The 14,252-nt window shown below is 37.3% G+C and overlaps 1 protein-coding gene across 2 annotated transcripts in view; it reads right to left on the minus strand.

Moving 5' to 3' along the window:
* Positions 1–3,595: 3,595 nt before the first annotated feature.
* lin7a (lin-7 homolog A (C. elegans)) overlaps positions 3,596–14,252 on the minus strand; it is a 74,110-nt gene continuing 63,453 nt past the window's right edge. For both annotated transcript variants that reach the window (XM_073059610.1, XM_073059611.1), the window contains exon 6: positions 3,596–5,799. The gene's annotated coding sequence lies outside the window, so the exon portion shown is untranslated. The remainder of the gene's footprint in view (positions 5,800–14,252) is intronic.

Here is a 14,252-nt window from a genome sequence, read left to right on the forward strand (position 1 = left end):
CTGAGGGTTTATAACACCTCTCAGTTTTATGTCATCTGAAAGTTTAGATTCTACATCTAAGTCCAAATATCAACTTCTATTGTGAAAATCCTGTTCCTGCTAACAACCAGCTGGGAATTGTACTGTAACCTGTAATCCCAAAAGAATCCTTAACTGCTACTTTGTTTCTGCCCCAGTTATGTAATGGGCTTTAATCTGGATGACAACCCTTTCATGTGTCACCTTGGCTATCTTTTAAAAGTCTATATATACACAACAATTGAATTTCCCTCACCAGCCTTCTTTGTTACTTTCATTAAAAGATATCGATAATTAGATCCAATTAGTCTTTAATAAATCTCCTCTTGTTTTCACCAATGAATCCAAATGGCTTCTAAATCAGTCCCTAATTATTGTTTCTAGAACATTGCCCAGCAGTAAAATTAGCCTGTGACTTCTGGGTTTAATTCTGTACACTCTTTGAATAAGTGTGTATCTTGCATTTTTTCCCCCTCCTGAGTCTGTAAATGTTTTGAGAATTAAGGCTAATTATGGTGCTAATTTACTCACCTATATACTCTCATTGTAATTTAGAATGCATCCTGTGTGGAAAAGATGACTTATTCATTTTAAGCAACACACACAAAATGCTGGTCAGGCAGCATCTATGGAAATGAATAAGCAGTCAATGTTTTGGGCTGAGACGTGTCTTTAGGTCTCCTCCTATTCAGGAGGGTCTTGACCCAAAGCATCATTTCCATGGATGCTGCCTGACCTGCTGAGTTCCTCCAGCATTTTAGGTATGTTGCTTTGCAATTCCAGTATCTACAGAATTTCTTGTGTTTATCCATTTTAAGTATATCTACTTCCTCTTTATCAATTTTTGGCCCAGTCAAACTCTCTTTGATGGAGTCTGAGCATGGTGTTTATTTGGTTCTTCAGTCATGCTCTGGCTCTATGGGTACATTTTGTTTTATTACTCTCAAATCAGTCTGACCTCTCTGCTCATTAACCTTTCCTATTCAAAGTCTGTGGAATATCTTTAGATCCTCTTCTATATTTGATTGCAGTCTCTAATCATGCTCTCATTTCTTTTTAACTTTCCCTCGGAATTTTCTGTAATTATCCTAGTTCTCATTTGCGTTAACAACCAAGCATCTGTCACATGCTCACTGTCATTGTGGAGAGTTTAGAATCTTTGTTACATTCCAGGAAATGCAATGTCTCTCCAGATTAATTCATTGAGTTCCAGGATAAATGCTAATCAAAACTTTATTTTTGATGACACTGCAGCTTATCCCGATATTCCACTACTCTGTTGGCTTAAAGCTACAAGATATGAAATGAAATTGCCTAATTTGCCAACTTTTCTTTTTGTTCTGCATATGTGATCAGATTAGAGTGCTTTATTAGGATCAGAATGGTTTTGTAGGAGGGTGATAATAGTAAGGAAATATCTTCAGCCTCTCTTAAATCCTAGAACCAAGTTTAATTCCTCCACATTACAAATGTGACTTTCCTTCATACAGTCCTCACACAAGTGGCTATAGAGTGCTTTGGAATACCAAGGCTATGAAAGTAATTACTAAAGTCTGATGTTCTAAGTCACCCGGTGGACAAATCAATCGAAACAGTCGCAAGAAGCAGAGAAATGGCTGCTGTATGCTTTGGTTCAAATTGGTTAGAAATGAGTTCTGCTTCCACATGACAAGAAACAACAGCTTATATGCTGCATGAGAGCAGAAATGTAGCCATTCAGAATGACCTTTCCAATAGCCACTGTTGTACCTGAACTTGAACAAGAACAGGATAATGCAGTCAAGGCTGTAAGCAGGATCCCAGCACCTTCAAGTGGAATCGTACACCCCAAATCTTATTGGAGTTTAAAATATCTTCAAGTGCTTTAAGTGTCTCAAATCAAATCCCCAACTCAATCAGGAACAAGATATAAAAGGGTCATAACTGTTTCTTTGTCACTTGACAGATTGTAACAGAAGTAATGATAATATCTAACAAAGGTAGTGGATTTGGCCCAGTACATCACGGATAAAGCTCTCCCAACCATTGAGCACATCTACATGAAACACTGTTGTGCAAAAGCAGCATCCATCATCAGAGATCACTACCACCCAGGCCATGCTCTTTTCTCACTGCTGCCATCGGGTAGAAGGTACAAAAGCTTCAAGACTCGCAGCACCAGGTTCAAGAACAGTTACTACCCCACAATCATCAGGCTTTTGAACAAAAGGGGATAACTACACTCATTTGCTCATCCATTGAGATGTTTCTACAACGAATGATCTCACTTTAGGGACTCTTATCTCATGTTCTCAATATTTATTGCTATTTAGTTATATTTGCAAGTGCATAGTTTGTTGTCTTCTGAACTCTGGTTGATCTTTCATTGATCCTGTTACAGTTACTATTCTATAGATTTGCCGAGCATGCCCACAGGAAAATGAATCTGAGTTGTATATGGTGCTGCATATGTACTTTGATAAAAATTACTTTACTTTAGAAATAATTGGTATGAAGGAAATGGTTTCATTGGTCAAATACTTGTCTTAGATACTGGCATTTGATTCTTCAAAACAATAGGACAATTTCTTTATTCCCTTCCTCTTAACTCTGGCACAGTGTGGCAAAGGGAGCTCTGTGTTTAAAAGGTAATGCAGGCAATGCCTGCTGATGAAATGTCACGTAAGCAAACTTCCAGGACTGTACTTCAAATCATGTCATATACTATCAGTCATCTGTATTCCTTAATCTCTACACATTCAGATCATTGTTCATGGCATGAAATACATGATTATGTAATTTCACTAACATCATCTCTAAACTCAACTGCAGGGAATGTCCAAATCCAATTTTATAGGGATATTTGATCTTTGTAGATAAAATTTGTCAACCTATACTGTTAAAATTCTGATCAGAAGTTACCTCGATCTTAACACCCAGTACTCTATCACTAAATACATCATGTCTACCAAAAAATACTGGCAGGCTATTTAGCTAGGATCAAAATAAAAATCATTCCCCATCAACCACACCAATGTTTAGCGATGAACATGTTTAGCAATGTTAAACTGAACAGTCAGTTTATATATTTTCTGCAAATTTAAAAAAAAAACGATCTGGAGATACTCAGCAAGTCAAGCAGTGCATGTGGAAAAAGGAAGTGTTGAGTGTTCAGTCTAGTAATCTTAAATCAGAATACAAGTTCTGAATTAAGGACTGATGAAATGTCATTTACTTGCATTAACTTAATTTTCCTTTCCACAGATGCTGCCCAGCTTTTAAGTGTTTCTACTTTTGTTTGCTTCATTTCACATTTCTAATACGTGTCTTTTTCACTCCTGTTCTACACAATAACGAACCTTCCTTCATTTATTTAACCATAAAGTGGTCATTCCAAAACATCAATCTTACTTGCTGCATCACCACTTTAAGACGCTAAGAATAACTTCTGATTAATTCTACTGGTATTAGTATTGATATGTGCTCCTGATATATGTAAAAATCATGTATTATTTTGTGCAGTGCAACAATCACTGGGGGGTAAAAGGTTTTTTGACAAAATAGGAATCAATAAGGAAAACAGACACAAGCACATCACTGGAGTGATCAAAATTTCTATCTGTTTTTAGAAATTAAATACATTCTCTGTAAACAATCTAAAGTTTTATCATAAACTGAAAATGAAATACTAAAAACACTACAAAATTGGAATTTTTAGTTGAGATACAGATGACATCTTTGCATCAAACACTTTATGGATCACATAAAACAGCAGTAGACTATAATTATCCAAATACACATTGATAGACCAGTACATTGGGTATGAAATCTTAGTTTCTGGTTAAGCCCAAATTTGGGAGGGAAAAGCAAATGATAATTGGAGCAAAGTTGTTCATCCTCAAAATAGCAAATCAAACAATTCTGTACAATCAAAATGAAATACAAAATCACATGAATAGAATTATACATATTTTTCTAGATTCACACAGACATATTTCTATTTGCTGTCTGCAAATATATATGAAACTTCTCTGCCTCATTGTAGAACAATGCCATTGTTACATTTTATAGCAGATTTGAGACTGAACGAAGTTAATGGATTCTTCTCCCTGAAGCTGGAATGCTACAGTAAACATTGGTGTAATGTCAGGGCTTAAGGTGATCCAGCTATCAGAGGTTGGTGTGGTTTGTATAATTGAGTGTGGGCAAGAGGGAAGAGAGCAAATTTTCTTTTTGAAACATAATGCAAAGATATAATTTTATATAAATAACCATAGGAAATTAGAAATAAAACTATCAGCAAAAAAAAAAATCACATTATATACATCTGTCCTGCAGGCTATATCTTTGATTTTTACCACTCCATATATCTAATTTTCTTCCAGAAACAGAGGCATTATTTCTAATAGAAATGTTCTTATAAAAAGTTCTTGTCAGTAAATTTCAAAAATTGAAGACTAAGCCAGAAGCTAATCAACCAAAAGAATGATGAGTGGAAACTCCCAGTGCAGATGTCACCAGCACATTTTAGAGCCCGACTCATTAAAGGTAACAGAAATGCAATTTTTTCAGCGTAAACATCTAATTGCTTCTCAGTTAGCGGCCTAGGGAAGGAAAATAATAAAAGAATGCATCTGTGGAATGCTAGTTCAGCTGATTCTGTGTTCCTTCCAATTTAGTGAACAGTGAATCCATTAAATTGTGAGCCACCTAATAAATAAAGAATATGTGGTCACATTTGTATTCCTGAATGCCTTCGTTATTTGCATTCAATATTCTTTCACTTTAGAACCAGTATATACTTACTTTCTGCATTCTTTCCTTGCACTGATACTATCAAGTAGGTCAATTTTCAATAACAAATCTAGTAATAAATATTTCACGAACGAGCCATGTATTGACTCCCTCAATTTGTCATAAATGTGCAGTAACAAAAATAAGCCAAACAAAGAAGATCACAAAATACTAAGATGAAGCTCAAAGGAGCAAGCAGAAAGTGGATGGGTTCAAATTGGGATGTTGAATTATCTCAGTGGAGCTGCTAATAATTACAAATGGAAGGAATATCATTGAGTGACGATCTATTATTTGCATTTCACATCTTTCAATTGAAGAAGTGGGAAAATTGGAGAGATTGCACTAAAATTGGTTGAGTACTCAATTGAACTCAGCTTATCTAGTTAATCAATATATTAACTCATGATTCCTTTAAATATTAAATGATACATCATAATAATTTTCTAAACATAACTTGATTTTACGAATAGGCACAAGATTTTTAATACAATGAAATCTGATTGGAAAAATAATATTTTATGTTAATATGCAAAAACATTAAAATTCAAAATTTGATATTTCTTTGGAGTTCCCTTTGGAAGTATTATTTGAAAACACTTATTTTATATCAATGCAATTATACTAAACACAAAAATGGACAGCGCCAATAGGGATGGCTTTAAATTAGGGAAAGACCATATTCTGTATGTATAAGCATTTGCTGAGTTAGAATCCATTATTCAAAAGAAGAATCCTAACTTGTAAGAGCTACTGTGACTCTAATAGAGGCATTCAATTACTTTCCAAAAAATCTTGTGCCATTTTGTTCTAAGCTATGCTAAGCTTAGCTAAAACTATCATTTACACAATATCTTGGGTTTGAATGAGCTATATACACATCTTCACAAATGATCAATTGTATCTGAAGGTTGCTTCTCTTCTCCACAGCAAAACCATGATTGCAGTGTGGTCATCTGAGTTGGCAGCAATTACCACTTGGATCCTGGAAACTCCTGCTGAACAAGTCTGTAAATGGATACAACAGATCAGAATCCTCGAGTAGGTATCTTATGAAAGATTATTTAATTTTAATTAAATTTTGGTCAAACTACATGTTACTTTTCAAAATCTCTCAATTATAAACAATATGCATTATTTACAAGAAGTCTTAAATACTGAAACATTTCCAACCCAAATTTAGTTACTTTTCCCTCCTTCAAAGCTTTGCTGTATTAAAACTCTTAACAATCCAGAATCTGATCATTTGGAAATCCTTAGCTTTATTTGTCATATGTACATCGAAACATACATCATTTGCGTCAACAACCAACACAGTTTGAATGTGCTGGGGCAGCTGACAAGCGTCGTATGTTTCCTCTGCCAAGGTAGCACGCCCACATCTTTAGAACGTGAAAGGAATCTGGAACACCCGGACAAAATTCACACGGTCACGGTCACACGGGAAATACAAACTCCTCACAGACAGCAGTGGCAGTTGAACCCCGATCACCGGCACTGGAGAGCATTAGGCTCGCCACTATGCTACTATGTGGTTTGCAAATGGAGCTGGGGATTAGATTCCTTGTATATTTTAGTTTGCTTGACAAGGTTAAACTTACATATTGAACTTCTCTACAGCTCAGGATCCCACTCCTTTCAACTTGTTGTGTTTACTAAAATGTATTTTCTTACTGTGAGAAATAAAGGCAAGTTGGGGTAACAAAGTAACTTCCAACAGATTGGGAAATCTGCAAACCTGGTACTACCGAAGGCCCAGGGGTGTCAGAATTTTTAAGGTATATTTCTTACTTAAATGATCTGAGGTCAATATACATACACTTGTTATTGATGTCTACACTGCGGGAAGTACCACAGCCAAGCCCAATTCTGATTCAAATTACCCCTGACATCCAAATACATATTCTAAGTTACAATATGGGCCAGACAAAGTGGCAAGATTGGAAGTCTGCCACCAAGTCATGAGCTTGTCTATATGTCTGACCTGCATCAGATCAGATCCGTCATTGATGGTGAAAAAAAACACAAACGGGAAAGGGAGCAGTGGGTAATGCAACCTCCAAGTCTGCTTTGCTGCTCAATAAGATCACAAGCAAGCATTGACTTCAATTCCTTTCTCTTGACTCACTTTTCTATCTTCTGATACCCTGACTGTTCAAATCTCTATTGATCCCTTTCTTCTTGAGTGAACATCACCAGCCTCTGAAGTAGAAAATGTCAAGTCTCTTGTATGAAGTCTCTTGACTCTTCGTCTCAGTTGTAATGACTGCCGATGACACCATAGCTCTACATTCTCCTGCAGGGAAACACTTTCTCTTTGCATCAGCTCTACCATTTTAAAGAATTTTATCAGTTTCAATTAAATTAACTTGAAGTCTTTCAAATAACATGGAATATTTTGTATGTCCCTGCTAATTAATCTGTTTTCAAGGCATGGACCTCATTTCCCATAAATCAATTTGTAAACATTTGTTGCACCATCTGTAAGGCAAATACTGTAACTACTTCAGTTCTGATGAAAGGGTATTGACCTGAACACTGACACTATTTTTAGCTTCACAGAGCCCTTCTCTCCTTCCAAGTTCATATTTTTGTTTCAGATTTGTAGTAAAAGAACATCCTTTCTTAGGGAAGAAACCATCATAATCCGGGACCTCCACCACCTAGGTCATGCTCTCTTCTTGCTGCTGCCATCAGAAAGGAGGTACAGGAACCTCAGGACTCGCAACACCAGGTTCAGGAACATTTATTACCCCTCAACCATCAAGGTCTTGAATCAAACTTACTCAACTTCAATTGCTCCATCATTGAAATGTTTCCACAACCCATGGATTCACTTTAAAGGACTTTTCATCTCATGTTCTTGATATTTATTGCCTATTTATTACTATTTCTTTCTTTTTGTATTTGCACATTTTATTGTCTTTTTCAAACAGATTGAATGTCCAAATTGGTATGGTCTTTCATTGATTCTGTTATGGTTATAATTCTATGAATTTGTTGAGTTTGCCCACAAGATAATGAACCTCAGGATTGTATATTGTGACATATACTGTATGTACTTGGAAAATCAAAGTCAGTTTCCACAGTATTCCAGATGTATTGTCACTAATTCTGACAACATTTTCCTATTCTTGTACTCCCTTGTTTGCAATTAAATTTAACAAACTATTTGTCTTTCTACAGTAATTGTTTACAACCTTTATGATTTTTGTACAAAAGCACCAAAAATGTGTCAAGTAACAAATTATCTATTGATAGATGATCAAAATAATTAAATACTGCAAAAAGTCCTTTCCAATAATCACATATTCTTTACGGAAACATCTGAGTAGGAGTCATTTATCTGTTTCCTATCCGCATTGTGTTGCCTGTTGCGTGTTTATTGTGTTTTTTTATGGTAGTCAGTCACGTGGGTGGGGATGTGTTCGAAGTGAAGAGCTTTAATTACATGTTCATGTTTTTTAGAGTCATTCTATTTGTGTTTAACTTTGCTTAAGTACATTTAATATCCCTAGTGTGATGTGTGATGAGCAAACCAGGCTGAGATGGGGTCCAGAGTTGACCCCCCTGTGAACTATGCTGCTAACGAGAGAGGGAGAAGAAGAGGGGGGAGGCATCCTGCTGTAGATGCTGATAATGAGAGAGAGAGGGATGATTTAGTATTATGGCTTCTTCGCTAATTGTTTACTTTGCTCCAAGGACACTTTCTCTGCCTGCTTGTGTGGATTCCTGCTGAGACAGCAAGGCAGTACCAGGTGATGGACAGCTGATGGATGGCTGGTACCCCGTCAGGGGAGATAAAAAGCAAGTCTGCTGAGACACAGGCAGACACACCACAGGACACTGAAAGAGCACCCACGAGAAGGTGGGGGTTTGGAGGATCGATTCGGGGGAATCGACCAGAGGCTCACAGTGTGTGAAGGCAGACCAGTGGGGGCTTGTGTGTGTGTCCACCCTCACCTGGGTGACAGGCTCACCACTGAAGAACGGTCTGGCCAGGTACAGAGGGGTCACAGTCGGTGACCACAACAGGACAATAAGACAACGGAAGGTTTGCCTGCAACTGCATCACCTCTCGCTCTCTCTCTCTCTCTCTCTCTCTCTCTCTCTCTCTCTCTCTCTCTCTCTCTCTCTCTCTCTCTCTCTCTCTCTCTCTCTCTCTCTCTCTCTCTCTCTCTCTCTCGCTCTCTCTCTCTCTCTCCCCCCAACGGTACAACAGCAACTACCTCGGCTTAAACTAAACTGAACTGAACTGAACTCTGCATCATTGTAAAACTATTCATTTACCCCTAGACTTCGATAGAGCTTGGTTTTGATTCCTATTTCCACACTTCTGTATATATATTTGCTAACCTGTTTTATATATATTTGCATTATAGTACTGTATTACTTAGTTTACTAATAAACACCATTAGTTAAAGTATTACCAGACTCCAAAGTATTATTCCATTTCTGCTGGTTTGGTAACCCGGTCACAGGGTACGTGACACTAGTTTTAGTTTCATTATTTTTATCACTTCAAGACTGTTTTTGCTAGTTTCTTAATAAAGGATCAAATACATTTCTTTGACTTTGAATATTATTATTACTGGATACCACAGAAGATGCGTCAATCTGGATTAAAAACCACCCCACCGCTCATGCCTAGTCTCAGTGCGATGTTGGTTTGTATCAAGTAACTGCGACAATTTGTTTGTTTCACAATAATCTTTTTGTGCATGCTGTAGAATGCAAATAAAACAGAAATTGTTTGACATTTCATCCCCTATTCCTGATCCCTTTCAAATCATGTGAACTACCTAATTAATTCTATTGGATTGGCTCACCATGGAAACAGCCTTTGAACAGGTATTAAGTTTTCAAGGCTTTATAAAATGACTTATGAACACTGGATGCTTTAAACCATATTGTCAAAGCATTAATTTTCTATGAAAAAATAAAAAGTAGTAGTCACAAGACTTTAATTTTTTTCTATTAATTACAAATAATTAGCAATGGTCCAAAAAGAATTATTGAATATAGTAATAATTCCTTTGCTCTGATATTAATTAATCTAGAGCAAGGTATTAGAAAATAAAATTACAAATTGCAAAATAAATATTTTGAGTTTGTATTTATTTTAAGAACTACTACAATGTTTAGTGAGATATTAAATTCTGTTCAAGCGAACAGACAAATATGATATGCACTCAATACTAATCATAAACACGAGAAATTCTACAGATGCTGGAAATCCAAAACAACACACACAAATTGCTGAAGGAACTTAGCAGGTCAGGCAGCATCCATGGAAAAGAGTAAACAGTCGACATTTGGGGCCAAGACCCTTCTTCAGGACTGAGAAGGAAGTGGGAAAGATGTCCCCCATTCTGCTATAACACTAGTTACTGTAAGTTTGATTTTACAACACAGGTCAAATTTACTGTCATAAGCTCAAGTACAGTGAGGTACAGGTGCAATGAAACAACTGCTCGCACTACTTGATGATTTGTGATCTCTCCAATGATCCTCAAAATATATATGTATATGTATAATCTTTATTTTAATTATGAATTTGTACTCACAGTAAAGTTCTCTAGGGATTGGCACATTTGTCTGACTGCCTGTCTATCTTGAGGCATATTTTTACAGAAATGTTCTAAAAACAATTTATTTTGATAATGCTGGGCTTCATGGACAGAAATGTAAAGAGGTTTGAATGAGAATTTAAACATTTTTAGCAGTGTGAATAAATATATTTATTTTCTCAGTGGTTGGAATAACACAAGATACTGGAAACCATGGAGGACAGATAAGATACTTTGCTGAAGTTTCTTTCCTTAATTATTCTTAAACAAATGAGGGTTGAAATGAAAGAAAATCTGCTTGATTTCCTTACACTAATTAAAGCTGGTGGCAAGTATTCTACTTTGAAAATGCTTTGAAGCTTAAAGTTGAAAATCTATTGGCAAGGAATCTGCTTTGAAAAAGCAATGTAGTGAAAATCATTAAAATAACTTAAATGAAATATTGTCTGCATGGAATTCAGAGAGAGAATGAATAGACATTATTAAAGTTTTGAGCATATAACAGCATCGTCTTTGTTACTAAATAGGTGGATACTTCCCGACCTTCAAAATAATTGAGTCTGATTTAATTGTGTAGCCCAAGTCATGCAGTTTGTTCTTGTAAAACTTTCCTAATTCCATTCTCCCCTTAATTATTGACTTAGATATCTAAATTAGTTTTGTTCTTGCCCAACAATTCATACTTCATCAGTATGCTCTAGATAGCCCATTTTCAACTTGAAAGTGTCAACAGTATTTATCAATGATATTACCGCTGAAACTTTAATGTCATTTTTATTACATTTAACTTCAATATTTCTCATACTTTTCTGTTCAACTTGGGTAACTTCCAAACTTCTCTGCCTTCTTCCTTGCTCTCCTCTTTCTGTTGCAGTTGCTGACTTTCATTGCCTTTCTCTCTCAATACAGATGACCTATTAACCAATTCTACATTTTCTGATTTTCAATCAACTAGATCTTCCTCATCCTAATTCATTCATCTACCCACAGTTCCTTCCCTCTTATTTTTTTCAATCCAGCATTTCAGCTATTGCAATGATAAAACAATCATTAAAATCAACTTTTGGCTCAAAACTGTGTACAATAAAATTTGTTCTATAATGTGACTGCTGTGTCCCTCCTTTCTCTGACCCAAAAGCAAAGGAAAAAGTTGTTCTCAATTGCTTACTCCTTGCTTTAATTTCCTACTTAGTATAAAATTTCCTGCTCTCTCTTTAGGTGGAAAAATTACAGATGTTTTTGATATGTTAAAGGCAACATACAAGTAAGGTTTTATATGTTACATTTACAAAACATCAAAAGATATCATCGACTACTCAGTGGGGTTCCCTCCTTGGCCAACTTAGGGATGGTGAGATGATAAAGGGTGACAGATCATGTTGTATATACAACAGAGGAAATGACAGAACCCAAACACTACATGAAATACTGCATCTTTTACACAATTGAGCAATGCTTCTTTACTTTTGTTCTTTATCTTTTTTTAATGCAGTTCCTTAAGATCTGTTTCCATTCCAAAAATCTACGTTCTCCGGTATGGGTGGGGCTGTAGGTTCTTGAGGAATAGACCTGTACATTGGATAAGAACACATGTTCTTTCCCCCCTTCTTTGTTGGGTTTCTGCAAGCATCCTACAAAGGGATTCTAGGTTCCCATTGTCTTCTGCACTTTGATCAGGCGTGTGCCAGGTATGACTGGTACAAATTTTCAAAGAATGCCCCCAAATCATTTCCTTGGCCCTCCTGGAAACCTCTTGTCATGAGAGGCTAGACTGTTGCCAATTATGCTAATATCCAAAAAGCCCATGACTGAATCCCGCCACTCCCTCAGTTTCCAACCCATGATTTGATCACTAGACCATTTGCCTAGGTGACTACTTTCCTGATCCTGAGGCAGACTACTCCCATGTTATCTTAAACATGTAAAAGACCCTCCCACAGTTAATATCTGTATAATTAACCCACAGATCCCCAGTTCTAACTCCTCCTGTGAGTGATACATATGTCTACAATTCTATCTTGGAACAACCCCAACTCCTCCACTGCTTCTAGCGCTCCAACATCCTTCTAACTGACTAAAGACCAATGTAAGATGCTGAAGGAACTCGGCAGTTCAGGCAGCATCTATGCAGAGGAATAAAGAGCAGACGTTTCAGGCTGAGATCGAAGGGTCCTTTCCTGATCTGCTGAGTTCCTCCAGCATTTTGTGTGTTACTCTGGATTTCCAGCATCTCTTGTGTTTATGATTAAGATCAATTCTCCTTTTTGACGTGGGAGGACCTGGCAAAGACATCTCCTAGCACTAAGCTGGCTGCTGTAGTTAGACAATGATTCTGAAGCATACTAAAAGGTAGGGATCACTGCTGCCTAGTAAACTAGGAGATTGATGCTGAACCTAGGTCCTGATCATTAAACATTCTGTTCCTCAATCAGGTGAAGACTGTGCTGGCATACCAGAGACTTTGGTGAATTTCCTCACTGATAGTTTCACTCACTCATGACTCCTGAGATTCAGAAAGTGATCTGCTTTTCCATCTTAAACCTTTCGTTGTCAGGGGTCAGTGTTGCGCACAGAGGTGGGGCAAGGGTCGGTCGGTCTTATGGCTGTTTAGTGTAAGGCCCAAATGTTTGTATGTTTCAGTGAAGAAGTCATTGATAGCCCAGAGCTCAGACTTTGACCAGATCCATCCACAGGTATGTTTTTCACAACCAGAGTAGCAAATATCTTGAATGAGATGCCAAAGGGGGTAGAGGAGGCAGGTGGAATTACAATGTTCAAAAGGCAAAAGACTGCTGGAGAAGCTCGACAAGTCAGGCAGCATCTTTGGAGGGAGATGGATGGTTGATGTGCTGGGACAGAACACTTAGAAGTTTGAACAAGTATTTGTAAAGGGAAGGCATAGAGGAACATGGCACAATGTAGGCAGATGGGATTAATGTAGATGGGCATCACAGCCAGCATGGAAGAGGTGTGACCCCGGGTTGTTGAGAAAGGCAAGAGAAGAGATTGCTGAGGCCTTGAACAATAACCTTTTGCAGGATTGCAGCTTTAACATCATTGTGCAGAAGATATAAAATGGAGAGGAATATCTCAGGGCAACCAAATGTTATAATCTTTCAGTATCAAGACGAAGACTTTGGTGATATCAACAAGGGCTACGTCTAGTGATTGATGCTGCTCCCTGCACCTTCTGCCCTTTCAGAGTGAAACTGTTTACCATTGAATGCACTTACATAGAACGCTGTCATAAGAAGGCAACATACATCATCAAAGACCCCCACATTCCAGGCCATGTCTTCCTCGCACTACTACTATCAGGCAGGAGAAGAGAAGCCTTTGGTCCCACACCATAAGTTTCAGGAACAGTTATTACCCTACGACCATCAGGGTATGACCCGGTATGAAAAACTTCAGTCACCACTACTCAGAGAATAAGTAGTATTCTTACTACTTAAGAATAAGGGGTAGGCCATTTAGAACAGAGATGCGGAAAAACTTTTTCACCCAGAGAGTGGTGGATATGTGGAATGCTCTGCCCCAGAAGGCAGTGGAGGCCAAGTCTCTGGATGCTTTCAAGAGAGAGTTAGACAGAGCTCTTATAGATAGCGGGGTCAAGAGATATGGGGAGAGGGCAGGAACAGGGTACTGATTGTGTATGATCAGCCATGATCACAGTGAATGGTGGTGCTGGCTAGAAGGGTCAAATGGCCTACTCCTGCACCTACTGTCTATTGTCTATTGAGTTAACTCTATGGTTTACAGACTCACTTTCAAAGACAATTTACAGCTAATGTTCTCAGTATATATTTTATAAATTTGCATTTTGTCTTCTTTTGTACATTGGTTGTAGGTCAGTCTTTGTCTGGTTATATACAGTTTTTCATACATTCC

Source organism: Hemitrygon akajei, chromosome 10, assembly GCF_048418815.1.
Source record: "Hemitrygon akajei chromosome 10, sHemAka1.3, whole genome shotgun sequence".
Lineage (NCBI taxonomy): Eukaryota > Metazoa > Chordata > Chondrichthyes > Myliobatiformes > Dasyatidae > Hemitrygon > Hemitrygon akajei.